The 18,757-nt window shown below is 38.9% G+C and overlaps 1 protein-coding gene across 13 annotated transcripts in view; it reads right to left on the reverse strand.

Moving 5' to 3' along the window:
- SAMD12 (sterile alpha motif domain containing 12) overlaps nt 1-18,757 on the reverse strand; it is a 377,750-nt gene that overhangs the window by 196,903 nt on the left and 162,090 nt on the right. The gene's annotated exons all lie outside the window — the stretch shown is intronic.

Below are 18,757 nucleotides of genomic sequence, written 5' to 3' on the forward strand. Positions count from 1 at the left end.
CTTTGCCTTCTTTGTGCCTCTCCTAATCCTACATATTCTTAACAGGCTGGCTTAAGTTCGATAACCCTATAATCAATCTTCATCACTCTATTCCACAATAGCGTCACTTCTGGATTCATGCAGAATGCACTTTCTGCACCATCTTCTTGACAATTAATTGTATATTGCTTTGAGATGCTAGTCATTTCTCCCTACCTGTATTTTGAGATACCTGAAGGGTGGGTGATACCTTATATCCTACTCTTCTTTCCATCCATCTCAACACCCTACATTCCATAGCCCAGTTTCATGCAAATAGTAGGTGTTAAATAGGAAGTAAAGAACACATCAAAGCTTTTGAAAGGGTCTTGCTAGGCAGAGGCAACAAAATACTTGTTTTGTATAACCATTTCCTATTACAGGTATTCCCCTCGCTTTTCCAAAGTTCCCACTATGCCACTTCACTTTTATGAAAGACCTACATTAGTACCTGGTTTCCCTGACTGTAAGGAATCTGAAGAGGATTTTTGCTTTATGGAAAAAAAAGGCAAAAAGCGAACATGAACATAGCGTTCACTGCTGGTTTTGCAGTAGCCATTATAGAGGCAGCCACACCCTAAGCAGTGACAGTGCCCCTCCCCATTCAAACTCCTTCCTTGAGACCTACACTCAGCATCCAGCCACCAGAGCCTGGATTTGTGTCTGTGCTTTATCTTGATTTATTTTGTGCATCCATTAGGAAGAGGTATTCTAAGGTATCAGAAAGCCTAAAAGAGGTGTTTTTTTGGGTCAAGGAATGCTCAAAAATTTTTCTGTATGAATTAATGGTATTGGTCTTCTCTTTGCACCATTTCAGCTTAGGAAAGGTTTCACTGGAACTTTCTACTTTCAGATAACGGGGGGAAACCTATACTTCAAATTTGAAAGAATAATAGAACTCTTTATGGGAGATAATTGAGCAATTTGGTGGAGGGTCAGAGGGTGGGAGGGAAATGTGCTAAAATCTTGAATGTTTTCAGTGAATCAGAGTCTTTATGGGTAAAAAGGTATCAAACAATTGTTGTCAGGCTTGACTATCTGCCAAATGACTGATCATAATGGCAGAGCTGTATTTCCCAACTTGGAGGTTTTGCAAGTCATTAATAGCCTGTGCAAGATTTACCAGGTGTTTGGTTAAAGCATGCTTACATAAAGAGTTTACAAATATTTATATTTCACAGAAATCCTCCCACTGTATTTAGAGTTAAAACAGAAGAATCATTTTCCTTTAAAAGATTGTATTTCTCATGAAAGGACATTATTTTTCCAAGAATTATAAAGAGAAGTGTTACCTTTTCCTCCAGGGAAATTACCTCTGAGGATGATGGGAAGGCTGAATTAGGACGAATAATCACCTGCCCAAAACCACATTTTAGTGACAATTTACCATATCTGAGTTTTTTTTCTTGGAAAAAAAAAAAAGGCAATAGGAAATAACGTTTTAGCATTTGTTGGGAAAAACTAAAATCTTCTTTGTAATTTTCATTTCAACTACAAGAGGAAGCCCAGTTATTTTTCCTCTGGCCTTTGCAAAAGAAGACTTCTAATAGGACTTAACCAGTCCTTATATCCAGACATTAAAAATGAGGGTAAATATGCATCCTACACCGAAATAGATTTATGATGAAGGGACAGGGTTTGGAGGTGGGGTGGCATAGTATCTCCTGAGGCCTAGTAGGAGGTGAGAGCAATCTCTTTTGTGTCAACGATAAACTGGCACTGCTTATGTGGCAATATGAAATGGTAGGTTTGAATAACCCTATCCACAAAGAACGTTCTAATGAAAAGTACAATCTAAGACCTAGTTGTCATTGCTTTCGAAATGCCTTAGTGGGGACACTGACTAGACTGAGCACTTCACTTACATACGGTAGGACACCTAACAATGATTAATTCATATCCAAGTACAACTTGACATCATTATTTTAAAGACTGTAGTTGACAGGCTGTCATCTCCCTTCAGGTCAATTAAGAAAGCAAAACTTGGGTATCAAAGGGAGAATCCTATTCAGATTAAATGGATGGATAAGGAAGAAAGTCCAAGTCAAACCTGAGAGGTGAGTATCCTAGTTAGCTTGTGTGAAAGCTCCCCCTTGAGGAGCACACAACAACTGCAAAAACTCAGCTGAAAACTTACATCGCCAGCTCTTGCCCTTCAGAAGAAAAGCCTAAGCATTTTTTTAGAACAAAAAATAAATAAAGAAAAAGAAAATCCTTCACAAATATTTCTGTTAAAGACTATTTTACTATGGGTTTTTTCTCCCCCCCTCCATCCAAGATATTATTTAACTGGTTCCTGTAACATGAAATGAGACACATATAATTAACCATACTGCCACGCTTGTCCTGTCTTTAGCCAGGACTCATCTTCAATCAACTTGAGGAAAAACCATTAAAAAAAAAAAGATAAAAGAAAACTCGTGTAAGAGTTACTTTTTTGTGTGTAGACTGCTACCAATAGTTAGTTGCTTTATGTTCCAAGAATAATGCAAAGGGAAAATAAAACACTTCTTGACCTGAGGTTGTAATTAATTGGAAAAAAATTCGGGTGGGTGAGCACCTGAAGATTCTGCTTTAAGTTCAAGATGAGCATACCCCAGAGTGGACTCTACTGAAGTTTGGAAAGAGGAAGAATGAGGCGGTATTCTAGTCTAGTGTCTTTAGCAACCATTCTCCTCCAGGGTAAACAGGTTCCTTTTCCAAGTATGTTTTAAGAATGAGCTATCTAATCTGCCCACAGAAGTCAAATAAGCAAGCCTCTGGGGCACATTCCACAGGCAGAAGGGTCAATTTACAAGTCTGGATCCGCCCAGGTAGTGCTAGAACTGAGGAGCTGGCTTCAGCCTGACCAACCGTGCCTGAGGCCTTGGACGACGGGAACAGATCTTCCATGAAAGCTGTCTCAATATCCCCATTTATCTAGCATGTCTTTACCCCTCATACTTTAAAGTTTTTGGAGACATTTCCCTCAGTGCAATGAAGAATAGACATCAATGCTCAATGTTATAAAAGGAGAATAGGGTTTTCTTTCTATCAGATCAGGGCAAGTCAGTTCCAATAATAGTTTAATAGTTCCTACTGAAGTGGAATCAAGGAGGAAGTTTGCAATACGTACTGTCCATCTAAGCCACAGGATGATGGCATGAAATGCTGGATATATGGAAAGACAGAAAATGTTGTATGAAGTGGGAAGAGCTTCATGATTATATGAACTATTTAACTATTATTAACCATAATAAGTTAATCAGAACAGGGAATGAATTGAGGACAAGGGGCATTTACTCCCCTCCAACCACCACCTCCACCCCCCCACCCTGCCACCAGGGCATACTACTCAAATTCTGGCAAAGGATAATCAATGATGCTACACTTCTACTTAGTACATCTCCAACATACTCTCAGGAGGCAGCTGAAATCAAGAAAATCTTTAAACATGGGCAAAATCAAATAACAAAGACTAAATTTCATCTAAAATAACTTTGAGCTTGTTGAACTGAATGTTGCAGCTGCGAAAATTCCAGAATGAAGGAATTGTCCTGTGTGAAAAAAAAAAAAAATCAAACCATCTAGTGGTATAGACTTTCATTCATTTGGGCATGATGAGCCCAACCTGTACTACCCGTGATAACAAGCACCAAGATATCACAGGATAACCCTTAAACCCCACTTAACTCTTTCAAGCTTGTCTCCTGCCCCTGTATCTCTGTCCACCTCTGTTTCATCCCTCAAATACTTAACATCTATATTTATTACAAGACTAATATGTGTATAGTATTTGTGATAATACAAAAATATGATTTTCATGATTCCATTAACTTTGTGCATTTTGATTTTTCAAAGTGTTCCCAGATTATTAAAAGGTTTTTTTCATTTGACCTATCTTGGGGGAAAAAAGCAAATAAAAGTTTCTAAATTTCACCTTTTTCTTTTCGGATTTTTTTTTTTTATATGGAGCTAAGCAGAATTAGCTTAAAGAAAAGAGATGAATATATCTGCTTGTACTAAAGAAGATGCAGTTATCCAGAAGGGACACATAGTGAATTCCTTCTTGAAAGAAGGAGCCCAACTTCCTTCTCAACCTTTTTTGTGTGCCCATTCCGGTAGTGTTGGCCACTTAGTGATTGCTCAGCAAATGTTTAGTGAGTAAATTAACGAGCACTAATATAAAGATAATTGAACAATTAGTAGGTAATGAATGATCTGCAAATTAGCAATTTATAATAAATTACAAATTATTTAATCCGTAAATAATTAAACTTCAAACGAGATAATGACAAATATTCAGTAAGTAAACAAATTACTGGAATGAAAAAGGAAGATTGTACTAAAAAACCCGAGGCCCAAACTACAGAATATTTGCAAGGAAAAAGAAAGGGTATTTTTTTTCAGATACTATAAGCTGTAAATGGGCACTGAGACAAAATTAGATACACTGTGAGGTGGGCAAGTCACTGTGCCATCTTGCATCGTCACCTGTTTTTAACAAAGATGTCTTTAGCAGTCAACTGCTTGATGCCCAATAGAATCTTACTGCTGAAACATACTTGAGAGGTGTTTTATTCAAACTCCACCATTTTGCAGATAAGAAATCTGCACCCCATTTCATATGTGCAACCTGCCCAAGTTTATTTGGCTAGTACACCACTGGCCTTCTTTCCAATTGGTTCTTTCTTCTGTCCTGCCTGCCATTAACTTAATCCCCATTTCTCCAGTGACTGCCATGTGTCATTTCTCTGCACTAGTCCAATTTTTGTGAATTGAAAGGTAGTGGGTTGCAAATAAATGAGGGTATATTTGTCACACTTATTTTTTTAAACTATGAAGTTTCAAAGATAGGTACTACACTATTGATTACACCTTGGTGACCTGGTTTTAACCATAGCAGGGGTTGCAACAATTGTTTCTATTGATGCTGCTTCAAGGAAGTAGAGTAGTCCTGTTTGCAGATTCAGTGTATTTCTTAGTCTTTTTGAATGTACTAAGAAAAATCCAACTCAAGTGTGTGCAGTCAGAGGTGATAAAGAGGGAGGGATACAGACTACAAAAACTTCTAAAAGCCAGCCAGCCAGTTTCTTAAATAAAAAGCAGAAAGAAAAAAAAATGAAAAAGGAGAGTTTTCCAGCCAGGAAACAGGCTTTTGCCATTATAGCATCCAACATATGATCAAAGAGAAAACATCAGTAAAACATATGTTTTTCCATAGTTTCTAGTCCATCTGTCCCTGACATTTTGCTAATTATCTCAAAAATGGGTTTTGGTATAATTTTCCTTTCCCTTCTATTTCCAGTTAAAGGTAACAATATCTCTTGGTGAATAACAGCTTCATTATTAAACGTTCTTGAACAACCATGCTTGGCATATACACACACCACTGTGGAGTTCTGAATCTCCTAAGACAATCTTCTCCTTGGTGTCAAAAATCGTCCTTTACAGTCGGCGTGTTCTATAGCATAGAACAACACAGCACGTTCTGTAACAGAGAAATATGACCATACCGAGCACGTAACAAGGGCAAAATGATGGGAGTAAAGAAGGCAAAACTTGCCTTGGACTGGAGCAAAAAATGCAGCCTGAGGTGTCAGGAGCTGAGTACTGCCATCTACTGGCCATGACGTCTGGGTCAATTTTCTTCACTTTCCTGAGCTTTATTTTTATTTTTATTTTTTTTCCTGAGCTTTAGATTCCTCATCTGAAGAGAGACTCACACTTAGATCAACAGGGTTCTGAAGATAATGTATTGGAAATATCACTCTATACATTTCAGGTGTGATATGAATGTTACTGGGAAAATTTCTTACAAGTGAAACAACCTGAGATTCTAGGGATATCCGCAGAATAGTTAACAATGTGAATGCAGGAAATTGCTTAGAGAAACAAAGTGGCTCCCTGTTTACGTTCTATAGCAGTACTTTTTGCCAGTACCCAGTCATCGCTGTATCCTTTGCCCTGTAGCCTTCTACATTTGTTGGGAGAGAGGCTAGTCTTTGACTTGAACTTCATGGGAGCATATTTTGCAAAAACAGAGGTAACTATCTTGTGCCCCTTTTTCTATGTGCTCAACTGAACATCTCTGTGAATGTACTGCCAAATGGCAGATGTGAGGCTAAGATCTTTCTGGAATGACTACAGCAATCCCATCTTTTCCCCTCTAGATATACTCACCGTCCTCTGAAAGATTTATAAAGAAGGACACTGTGGCAACATGCGACCTTTCGAAACTGCTCGCACTATGTTCTCTTCCTAGAAGGAATTCTAATGTCCTCTTTGCCTTGTGCTGCCTGCCGCGTACCAATCACGGGGGAAAGACACTGAAAATTTAATGAATTTAAGAAAAGCTGTGCAAGCTTCTCTTTTGGAGGAGCCTTGGGGAAGAGGGAAGCAGACATAAAGAAAACATTCAAAGAAATTACACTGTCCCCAAGGGTGGCATCTATAGAGGACAGTGACAGGGATTTGGAGATGTATTATTTTTCTAGTGCTCATTTACCTACCGGGCTGGTTTCACTACTGCTACTGGCCATAACCAGGGCAAAGGTGCAGGGATAAGATCAATATCAGAGGTAAAAATACTAGAAAAAGAAAACTGATTCCACCACACAAGTAAGAGTATAGGAGGGACATAGCCAGGGAAGGGAGGGTGGGTGTTAAAAAGAGAAGCATGTGGAACCAGAAACACACTTCATCTGAAAAGCATAAGTACATACATCTGGATAATAACAGCCAAAGAAAATATTTTCCATTTAGCTAATAAAGAAATGTATTTGCCATATATTTTTAAGTAGAAAAGAGAAAATATATTTGGGTATAGGGAGGAAGAAGTTGGGATGGGATCTACAAACCATAGCCTCTGGGTCAAATCTATCCTGCTGCCCATTTTTATAAATAAAGTTTTATTGGAACACAGCCACCTCATTCATTTACATACACGGTTGGAATCCAGTAGTTAAGACAAAGACCACATGGCCTGCAAAGCCAAATGGCACTATGTGGTCCTTTATAAAAAAAGGTTGCCAACTCTGGGCTAGAAGAATCCACTGCACAATTTTAGCTGTGTCAGCCTGAGGAAGTCATAACCTCTGTGTCTCAGCTTCCCCATATATGAAGTAAAGGGTAATGCATCTTGGAGTTTTCTTGAGGATTAAATGAGTTAATGTAAAAAAACACTATTTACTGTTGTGCCTGGCACATTAGGAAACGGTCAAAAACATTCTACTTACTACCTACTTCCTTATAAACCAGATACATTATTCCACTTATTAGGTTAAACCTAATGAAACTGCCACTTTGTTGGTGAAAATTGGTCAGTATTGGCAATTTTATATGGCTCAATGTAACCATATGTCACCACTCACTGTTTTCATTTCTCCCATGTAAGTTGTAATCTCTGAGAGAGTGTCAATGTCATTAAGGCAGTTTGGGGTTAGCTAATTTGCCATGAATAGCTGAGAAAAAAAAAAAAATCTAACACTGTTGTACCCAAATCCAGACAATATGGATGTCTGAAACAATAATGCTGTATTTGTATTATGCTTTGTTACTTTGAAACACTAGCAAATTAGCACTAAATGTATGTATGGTGTGACAGGTTCTGTGTTCCTGTCCTGCTGCCACAAATAGAAGCTTTTCAGATAAAAGATCTTCTTCCCATCCTCCAAAATAACACTTGTCTCTTGAATTTCAGCAGGCCCAGCAAGCTTCCACAACACTGTGACAATCACTCTTGGCACTGAGCAGAAATCCAGACACAGCCTGCCACAACATCTGTGGGAAGACCTGCTTGAAGGGAAGATGGGACTCTGGATCCTACAAAACTTCAAGAGTCTGTCATTCAAGTGCACTTAAAGATGGCATTTTGAGGCTTAGTACAGATCCAACATAGGAGTTCTTAAAAAAAAAAAAAATCAAATGGGGCTCCTCCAAGAATGAGACAGGAAGACAGACTTGAACATCAATGGAACATAATTATGAGAAGCTGCAGATAGAAAAGTATAGGATGAGCTTCATGAAGAGGAGGCAAATCAGGAAACTGAAAGACTAATCAAGTATTCTTATCAACGGAAATGGAGAAGGGCTTTAAGTTCAGTACTAAGCCTATCAAAGGAAGAACAAACTCAATTTAATCCAATCAACACTTATTAAATGCCTATTTTACGCCAGGCACTGGGTTAGCACAGCTAGAAATAGTAAGATAAACCAGATGCTATTTCTACCCTACAGGAGTTTCTGGGCTGGTTGGTGGAAGGAAGATAAATATGTAACCAAATAATGTTAATATAATGTGATCAGTGTTCTAAATACTAACAACAATAGCGGTTATACATGCACAGCAAAAAATGTAAAGGAAATACAGATGGAAAAATTAAGTTTGCTTGGAAAGGCCCAGGGAGGGTAGGGAAGAGAAATAATTGGAGGTGGACCTCACAAATTACTCACAGTTCAGTAGGCAGACAGTAGGGGCAAGAAGGAGAGTGGTCTGCTACAGTTTCGGGATAGGATGGACACAAGGAATGGCTGCAAACCAAGCTGAGGAATGTTTATGAAAAGTCTCATACGCTCAGCTTAAGAATCTGGATTTTATCCAGGAGGCATTTAGTCTTTTTAAGAGATCTGGTCAAGTCTGATTTAAAGAGACAAAAGGAAAGATGCTTTCCCAGAGAGCCATGAAGTAGGGTCATAGGAGACTGTTTGGGCAGAGACTAAGAAAATCTAGACCACAGGGAGTGCAGAAGGAGTAGCAAGGAGGGGACATACTGGGGAGAGCAGGCCTTCAAACTGGAATGTAAAAGTGGGAGCAGAAACTCTGAAGACTCAGACGAAAAAGAGAGATGAACAGAATTCTGGCGTGGAAGGAGGGAGGGTCACACAGGCAGAGAGAAGAGCAAGGTTAGGAGATCGGCCTTGGGAGAGATAATATCTCTTCCTCAGAGACATAAAAGAAACCAATAAGAAGGGAGTAAAAATAGAGGTAATACTGCAGGGAGGAATTTAAGAAGATTTATCACCATTGGTGCCTCCTCAGAAATGAAAGGGGAAAGGGATGGGGCTCTGTGGAAAAGGAGCTGGGTGGGAACCACCGTTGGAGGCTGGGAAAATGGAAAAGCCACAGATCCATAAAAGTGATAATCCAACAGATCCTGACCCAGGATCCACTTGGGCTAACAACTCACACATTGCTGATCTCTCTCATGCACACATTCCATTTTTTCCAAGAGTAGGTATTCTGAGCTTGTCAGTTCATTCATCATTGGTGATGCTATTATCTCTGATAGGTGGTGAATGACATCCAAAAGAGGAAAATTTAGTTTCCTTAGTCTGACACTCAGAGCCTCTTCTAATGTAGCCCTCAGTCTACTCTCTGATCTATCTCCACCTCCATCACTTACTACTCTTCAGGTTCAGAAACCCAAATGCTTTCAGGCTCAGGCACATAACCCCAGTGTGAGAAGAGGCAGGGTCTGATACAATAGGGGGTGGTGAGGTCTGTGGATTAAAAGCTGTTACATTTTCTTGCTCTCTAGGGTCAAACAAAATACATAAATACAACTTGGTATTTCAAGGACTTTCTCTTTTAAATTACTACATGGGACAAATCCAGCCTCCTCCAAGAAGACTTCCCAATCAGTCAGACTCCTATATAGGAGTTCCTTCTCAAGTCTCCTTTGGTGCTTACCCGCATTTTCTTTTTCATCACTCACTTGTACTTAAAAGATGCTATCTTTCATTGCACAGAGGTCAGGATGCGAGCTTTGGATTCAGATGGCCCTGGGTTAAAACCCTGACTTTGCCATTTTTAGGTTTCAAGGCCATAAACAAGAGACTTTTGTTTTATAAGAATCACTTTCCCCATTTGTAAATTGGAAATAATAATAATAGTATCATATAGGGTTATTGTGACAATAAAATTAAATAATGTATGCACAGTACTTACTGGAGTGCTCAGCATGCAAACACTCAAATATTTTTTTAAAATATGAGTTTTCTGCAACCATATATTAAACAATGAAACAAAACTACACACACATGCATTTATATAATTCTTTCCCATTTGAAAAGTGATTTCTACACTCCCCTTTGCTTCTTATAAACCTATGTATGGAGTCCATACAATCACAGATCAATAATAATAACTAGTAGCAACCTTGTAAGATACATTTTATTTTTGAGAAAGGGAAACCGAGACTCAGGGAGGTGAAATACACTTTGCCAAGGCCACACACAGTGAATAATCAGTGGAAGGGATTCTATCATGGGTTTCCACGGGCCAGGCTTTTTCTGACCTTGTGCAACTATCAGAGATAGGAAGTGTGTCAAGAGCAATTAAACACTTAACAGTCACATTACCCCAAGGTTAAGATGGAAATTGAAAAATACATTTAATGAGACTGAATGAGGAAGATGAGAGTCCAAACACAATGGCCTAGAATGATCCTGGCCAAGACCTCTTGAGGACAACTGTATTTCATCAAGATAGTGCCACAGAATCTTAAATATAACCAATCCCATGTGTGTGGACTTCCATTTCTTCCATTAACAAATATGGCACCACATCACCATAAGTGATGCCATCTGAAGGAAGTGAGCCATTGTTCCACAGAGCACAATGCCTCTAAAGGGCATGATTCCCAATCTCCCCACTGAGTGTCATGACAGAGGTTCTGTCCAAGCACCCTGGAGCCCTGAAGGATAAGAAATTTGACTTGACAGGATGAGTACACAGTATGTTCATTTTCAAACAGGGATCGGGAGCAAAACCAAGGGAAAAAGATCTCGAATTCTGCAATCTGTCTTTAGTAAACTACATTAAAAAAAAAAAAGTAAAAAACAAGATGGAGGTAAAGTCATCGATAAAAAAGGAATGAAATAGACACAGAGGCTAAAAAGTGGACTTATCCAAAAAGATCATGTTTTATGAACTTCGTTTCTCTGACAGAGCAAAAAAATCAGTGTTCAAAGTGAGCAGCAAAAGAAGCTGGATTTTTGGTTACATGTGACAGTCTCATAGGAAATTAGGTGGAATTAGGAGGGGAAAAAAGGAGGAAAAACTGGATCTGGTTGAAAAAAAGAATGAGATTGAGTTTCTGGCTATAAAGCCTTCTGGAATTTGGAGTGGGAAAATAAGTGGAGTGGTGTGCTTTAAAAAAATAAAAGGGAATACCTTGTCCATGTCTGGCTCCACTTTTATCTGTGAGGCAACCTGCTGGACTCTTCCTAAGAATGGTCTCCTATTCTCCCATAGTAATGTGATAATGAGAAGTAACAGTTACTGAGCCCCTACAATGTGTCAGACACTGTTTTAAGTATTTTCTAGGTGTTAACTTCTCTCACCTGCCAACAAACCTGTGTGCTAGGTCTTGCTGATGTGAAGTGCTCAGCAACTGTGCTTACCTGGACGTACCCACCATACTCTGAGCCATGCTTCCTCCTATCTGTAACAGCTTGCAAGATGAGCCTCATGCATACACAAAGCCTCCAAGACACAACAGGTATGATTAAAGATCTCGGGGGTTTTCTAAAGCAGGACTGTCTCATTAGTTACAACTTTGATAAGAACACCTGGCTGGCACTGGCATTTCTAAGGTCTCAGAAGCCTTTGGTTTGGGTCTGCTAACAGGTGCTGACCGGGAGAACGAGAAGGATATCTGGCAGGCAAGGGGAGTGCTGGGTAAGGGTGCAGAAAGCTAGCTCCTGACCCCAGCCCTGCATTCCCAGGCCGTGATATGTAGGCAAACCTTTCAAGTCTTATTTCCCAAACTACAGAATCTATAAAAGCAGTGAAGAGTAGGGGTAGATCATCCAAGAAAAAACTGAATCAGGTAGCAAGTAAAAATCCTCACCCTTGTAAGAGTATTCTTGATTATTTAAGTCTACACAATTGGTTAAAAAAAAAATCATTCTAGTTCTTTGATGTACGAAACAAATAGTTCATTTGGTGACAAACTCCCTTATCTTTTCAAGTGTAATATTAAATCAATGTTGTATTTAGAATATCAATTAATGTCCCCTTAAGAGCAGTAGTTTCCTTACACAAGCCTATAAAGTGGCACTGTTCTGTGATGAAAATGAGAGAAATATTTTTCTTAATGTAAAATTTATCATATTTTTTAAATGAGATTTTGTGTGTTAAGATTCCTTTGGTTTATAAAATGTGGTGAGGGTAATTTTTAATTTAAAAGTATGAATGAGTAAAATACTAAGGTGGCAACTATATGCTATTGCAAAAATATCTTCTGAAATTTAACTCATCTGTGAAATTCAAAAGCCTTGGATGCATGAGTGTAGCTCAGACAAGCAGAATCGCAGTAAGACAAGAAAGCTGTTCTTTTTGTCAGCTGTCATCTTCCACCAATTGGTAAAACCATACCTTTCATTACAAGAATGTTCTGCTATCTTCAGGTTATCCTTTGAGTGAAAAATGCATAAAGTGGATTTTCAAACTCAATTTCTTTATATATAACATATATATTTTCTTCTAGTTACATATATTTGTTATGCTATATTAGATTGCATACATTAGATTTATAATAGAGTTGAATATAAAACCACTCTACCTATCTTCATCTTTTTTCTTTTTTTTAAAGATTTATATATTTGAGAGCATATTATGAATATGCATACACAGGGTTGGGGGAGGGGGAGAGGGCGAATCTCAAGCAGACTCCCCCACTGAGTGCAGAGCCTAACGTCAGCCTCCATCTCACAACCCTGCGATCATGACCTGAGCCAAAACAGGATCGGATGCTTAATGGACTGAGCCACCTAGGTGCCCCTCCCCATCATCCTGAGTACAAATGATCCTACACAGCCCGTATGGAAAGACACAGGATGACATTTTCATCTTTTCCTTTTAAAAACACTTTGCCATTTTAGAAAATTTGGAAAGCACACAAGTCTCCAAAAACCAACTATGAGATATAATTTACATACAACACATTTCACACATTTGAGGTGCCAAGTAGATAACTTCTGACAAAGATATAAACCATTTTCATTGCCACAGAAAGTTCCCTTGGTCCTCTTTACCATCTCTCCTCCACATCTCAATTCAAGCAACCACTGATTTGACTGCCATCACTATCAATCACTCTATGTGGAATATAAGAAACAGCACAGAGGATCATAGGGGAAGGGAGGGGAAACTGAATGGGAAGTCATCAGAGAGGGAGAAAAACCGTGAGAGAACCTTAACTACAGGAAACAAACTGAGGGTTGCTGGAGGGGAGGCGAGTGGGGGGATAGAGTAATTGGGTGACAGGCATTAAGGAGAGCACATGATGGGATGAGCACAGAGTGTTATATGCAACTGATAAATCATTGCACACTACATCTGAAATGAAGTATGTAGTTTATGTTGGCTAACTGAATTAAAAAAAAAGAATTTCCATACGACTGAATCACACTGTATATACTCTGACTTTTCACTCAGCACAACTTGAGATTCTTTCCTGTTGCATGTGTCAGTAGTTGGTTCCTTTTTATTGTTGAATAGTGCTTTTGGTAGAAATATAGCACAGTTTGTTTATCCATGCTACTCTGGAGGGACCTAAGGATTGTTTAGAATTTTTGCCTGAGTAACACTCCTTTGGATATTAGTGGACGGGAATTTTTATGAATATATGTTTCCAATTCCCTTGTGTAAATACCCCAGAGCAGAATTGCAGGATCATTTAATAATTGTGTGATTAACCACATAAAAACTTTACAGTTTTTGAATCAGGTGGCATCACATTATACCCAATAACAATGTATGAGACATCTAGTTGCTACACATATTCAGCAACCCAACAACAGTCCACTGGGATGAAGGAAAGGATTGGAGCTGGCAGCAACAATCTGCCCTAGGGGCAGCATCAAGGGCTTTTTGAGGCAAAGGTCTCTCAGGTGGGAACCTAAACAGGATCTGTGGGTGGGTTTCAGTTAAACTACAGCAAAACTTTCTAATACTTAAATTTTTCGCCTATTAATGTGAAAAATCCTACAACAGGGCTTACCCTGGGTAACAATTTTTCTGAAGACCTAAATGACAATCTCTAAAAAGAAATGAAGCTGACAGTCTGATCTCCATTTATACTTTTCATTCAAAACAGTTTTTTTTTTTAATTGACCTCATCAAACCTAGGATGACATCTACAGCCCTTTCTGATATTTAGAAGTCTATTATCCTGAGTCATCAAGACAATTGAATGGAGCACCCCTGGTTTAAGAAAGTTGAGGAGTGTAAAGGTGATATTAGTAAGCTTTTTATTCAAAGGTGTTAAAAAACAATAAATGCTGTTATTGGAAAATTAACTTCTGGGAAATAGGCCCTGATGATGTCAGAAACTTTACTATGCAGATACATATGGCTTGAGGTTCAATAAAAAATGTAGAGCAGTTTATACAAAAGAGAAATGTAACAAAACACAAAACACAAAGACATAGAAAAGGAAAACACGGTATTCAGAAGGAAACCAATAATGAAAAGAAAATGTAGAGATGAAGTGCTGCGGTACTTACATATGCTCAAGTTTTACTTGGCTACACTGGACTCTAATAAGTAGTATACTCACAAGTAGATGACCTAAAGTAACTATTCCACTTCTTTTGATACTTGTTGACCACACACCCCACTGGTCTCTATGGGTAACTTATGTTAACTTATTATGTCTTTATTATAGACAAGGAAGACAATAGCAGAAGGGTAAAGAGGTAGAAGAGCTCAGAGAAAGCAGCACAGAAGGGAATACTGTTAGCAAACACACAGAACCACAATCCAGAGGTCCGATAAAGATAGAGGTTTCCACTTTATTCAACAGCATAAGCAGAACTGACAAATCCCAGGGTGCTACATCTCAGTAGAATATTTTAAAAAGGGGAATGAGGTACGGAGGGTGGTTGGAGCACAAAAAGAACCAGAAACACTCATTTATTTTGCAGGAGTCCACCGGGAAATACTTCAAATCAATACTGACCATTTGCAGGGGATATTCATATGATAAGTATTTATTCCTGCAGACATCTGGACATCTAAAGAATTCCCATTGCTGGGCCACAAATAAGACTACATGGAAACCTTTTTACATGTTCAAAATGGCTTTTAAAAATATTTTATATTCTGGGGAACACTGAGTGCTTCACCCATAAAAATAAGTCTTTCAAGTTGGCAGGGGTAAGAACCCTTTCCAGATGGAGAACTCAATGCTGAAGGAGGTAAACTCACTTTAGCATAGCAGCCATAGGAACAACACAAGGCACAGCCAGGGGCTGAAATCGCCTCAAACCTGAAAATATTCTTAACTGTGCATAAAAGAGAATCTGAAAGTTGCCTGTAAGCTTACACCTGGCCCCAGTAGAGCTTCCTCATCAACATTCCAAGCCGGCCTCAGAAAGCTGGAGAGAGAATCTTGCAAGCACAGGAAAATAGACAAATTTCTTTCCTTCAAGCCTAATCTGATGATTTAAATCTATCTATCCTAATGCCTCTCAGGTGTTCTCACCATCCTATGCCTTTTAAGAGAGCTTCTGCAGGGAGGTAACACTAGTAGCTTCTCTTCTGATTAAACACATCTGCCACAAAATAGCAGGTGCCTTCTGGACACAATGAAAGTCTCAGAAATTCTAATAGGAAATTTGCAAAAGGTTTTGAATGTTCATATATTGAAACATATCTTAAGTTTTCTTTGACTTTGGAGAAAATGGGAATGTTTGTGTAGAATTTAATGTCCTTCAAAAGGAGGCATAAAAAAGGTTAATATAGTGGATTTGCTGGCTAAAACATAAAAAAAAATTAAGCCACTGATGTTAAAGCAGGAAAATTTTCAAAAAAAAAGGTTAAAATCTGGACTCATCAGATAGAAAAATGAATACATTTAAGTTTTTTTTTTTTTTTTTTAAACTCGTTATAAGAAACCAAGAAGAAGTAAAACCAGGACATTACAAAGGAGAATCCAAAAAAGAAACAGCCAATAGAGCAGAGTAAAATGAATATATAAATGGCAGGCAAAATTCACCCTTTCCACAATGGCAAGAAAAGCCAATTGAACCTCTCGGGGACAGAATTTACACACCTACAACAAGGATTATTTTGTATTGCTATCAGTTATCTACAACTCACAGAGTTGTAAAAACAGTTCCGTGGAATTAGCCCCAAATGGTGTGCTATTGATGATGCATAGCTTTTCACAGAAGCATCATTTTTTCCATGCACAGATCGCTGACCGTCTTATTTATTGCTGTATTCCCCCGGTACAGGGTAGATGCTCCATAAATACTCGCTAAATGGATAAATCTCTACTATGTATCAGGAATTAAGCTAGGCCCTTCACGTGTATCCTTCCATTTACTCTCCCAACACCACCCTTTAAAATAATTATTCTCATTTCACTAATGAAAAACTAACTTGTGTGATGTGGTACAGCTATTACTTGTCAAAGGTTGGGGGTGGAGGACAAGCGAGGACAACTCAGGTCTGTGAAAGCCCTTTTCCCCTCTCTTTCCGTTTAATATATGTTCTTTTTATTTGCCATCACTGTACCATCTGCCTCTAAATTAAGGGATTGTTTATAGGTTACACTGGTATAACAAACACACTTGCTTGATGAGCACGATATTGGAGGTTCACGCTCTGAGAAAAAGAAATGAACAGCAACACTCAAGAGAATCTAAGCATAAAGTAAGAGACTCATCAACATCTTTTTTGCAACCTTGCAGATAAGCACAGGCTATTTACCAGCCCAGACTACCTCTACTCCTCCACTCCACCTGGGTGCTCATTTCCCAATTTTCAGGATAATAAAGATAGATGAATTCAACACTGTTTATATGTGTTGTTTGTTTTCCTAGAGATCAGAATAGCACTTAGGAGATCTTCATGCTTCCTAGGACCATGAACTACTTTCACAGCAACACTAGGAGGCAGGTACCATCTCCTTTCTGCAAATAAAGAAAGCTGAAGGGTACTAGCAACCTTCACAAAATCACACCATGAAGCTACAGCTCTGGGCTTCAGCCTGGCCCTTGTCACCACCCTCAGCCCTCCACTGTTTTCCAGGGGTGGGTGAAGTTTGCTCTGTCACCACAGATCTTAATTTTTCACAAGCCTCTTTGCCCTGTTTTTCACAGCCTAGCCTCCAAGGGTACAGAGACCCTCACAGCTTCCAGCATCTTGCGGCTGGTAACTGCAGGCTGGAGTTCTATTCTCTGGCCAGTTGGCACTTGTGATCACCTGGGTATTTCACCTTCACCCTTGGAGAGGCAGGGGCCGGAGGACGGGGGAAGAGAGTGGTTTTCCAAGGCCTCAGATAGCTGAATGACAAAGATGTAGGTCAAATGTTAACGTGAAATCCTCCTCTCTGTTCCCTAAACCCCCAATACTATTCTGCTTTCTTTTCTTTCCTGAAAGCAGGCTGCCCTCTTAGAATGAATAGTATTTTCAGACACCATCAGATGAGTCTTGACATGAATAATAGCAAAATGCTAGCATGTAGAAGGTGTCAATAAATGGTCAAATTAGTGGGTCACTTAATATTATTTCACTGTAATCTTCACAACTCTTGGGGACAGGTACTATTATTATCTTTGTTTTGGAGATGAGTAGTGAGATTGGGCAATTTATTCAGCTGAAGCAGCGTGCCCAAGATTCCAAGAAGGTTGTGATGTACCTATATCTGTGGTGGTACTTGGCGACCAAATGGGCCATCAAAAGCAATATGACGGCTGTTCAAAACACGTATCTCAGGCCCACAGTCTCTTTCTTCATATCACTTAGCAGAAAGCCTTGGGAAGTGGTACCATGGACTCCGAGCACTGCAGCATAAGACCTTTATTTCTACGGAATGTCATACTCATCCTCTACAAACCAGGATAAATACCTACCCTTCCCTCAAGGGCATCTCACAATTCCCGTTCATAATAAAGAGAACACTACTTTCAAATAAGATCGCAAAAAAGCTTTTGCCATTATTCTATCACACAGGCATTAAGAAACATTAAGTACACATTATCAGATGAAGGCGACCATAATCAGCCAAATGGTGACTAACTGATTGATTGCTTTTAGGGGTGGAATAACACACCCTGTATGGGATTTTCTTATATTCTTTAGGGAGGGACTAAGAAAAGAAATTAAACACTTGGAATCTAAACTAAGTTCTGACACTGCCTTCACAATTTTAGGAATTTCATCTAAAAAAGCCATTATTTTAGTTGGTGTAGGGGAAGCAAAGTGTGTTCAGGACAATTTTAAGACTTAAGTTATGAGGATTTCATGCTTTGTTAACTCATCTTGAGCTACAGTTGAGTGTGTTCCTTACATATTAAAACACTACCAATTTTGTCAGCAGGGAATCTACGATAAACTTAGCTCACTGTTCTTTTGAATTAGAATCCTTTTTTTCCATAGTTTTTTTTTTTTTTTTTTTTTTTTTTGTACAATTCAAATATGTCAAACAGGCATAAAGGGAGCTGCTTTAGTTGACACACCCATCTCAACCCAAAGCGCATCCCCTGTCTCTCTGGCAATCTTTAGCGTACCCTAGGGGCTCCAAGGAACACACTATGAAAACCACCCATTTTGGAAAGAGGCTTGGCATCCACAGTGCTGGGCTACTCAAGAGCAAGTCACTTGCCCACTAAGAGTAATAGTTTTTTCTTAGAAAAAAATCTGGACTAGAATCAGGACTTCTCAGTATGTTTTCCCTCTAAAGCACAGTTTTGGTGCACAGAGCATGTTCTTTAGTCGTATTTTTCATTATGGTGCTTGCAT

The sequence above is a fragment of the Canis lupus genome, chromosome 14, assembly GCF_048164855.1.
Source record: "Canis lupus baileyi chromosome 14, mCanLup2.hap1, whole genome shotgun sequence".
Lineage (NCBI taxonomy): Eukaryota > Metazoa > Chordata > Mammalia > Carnivora > Canidae > Canis > Canis lupus.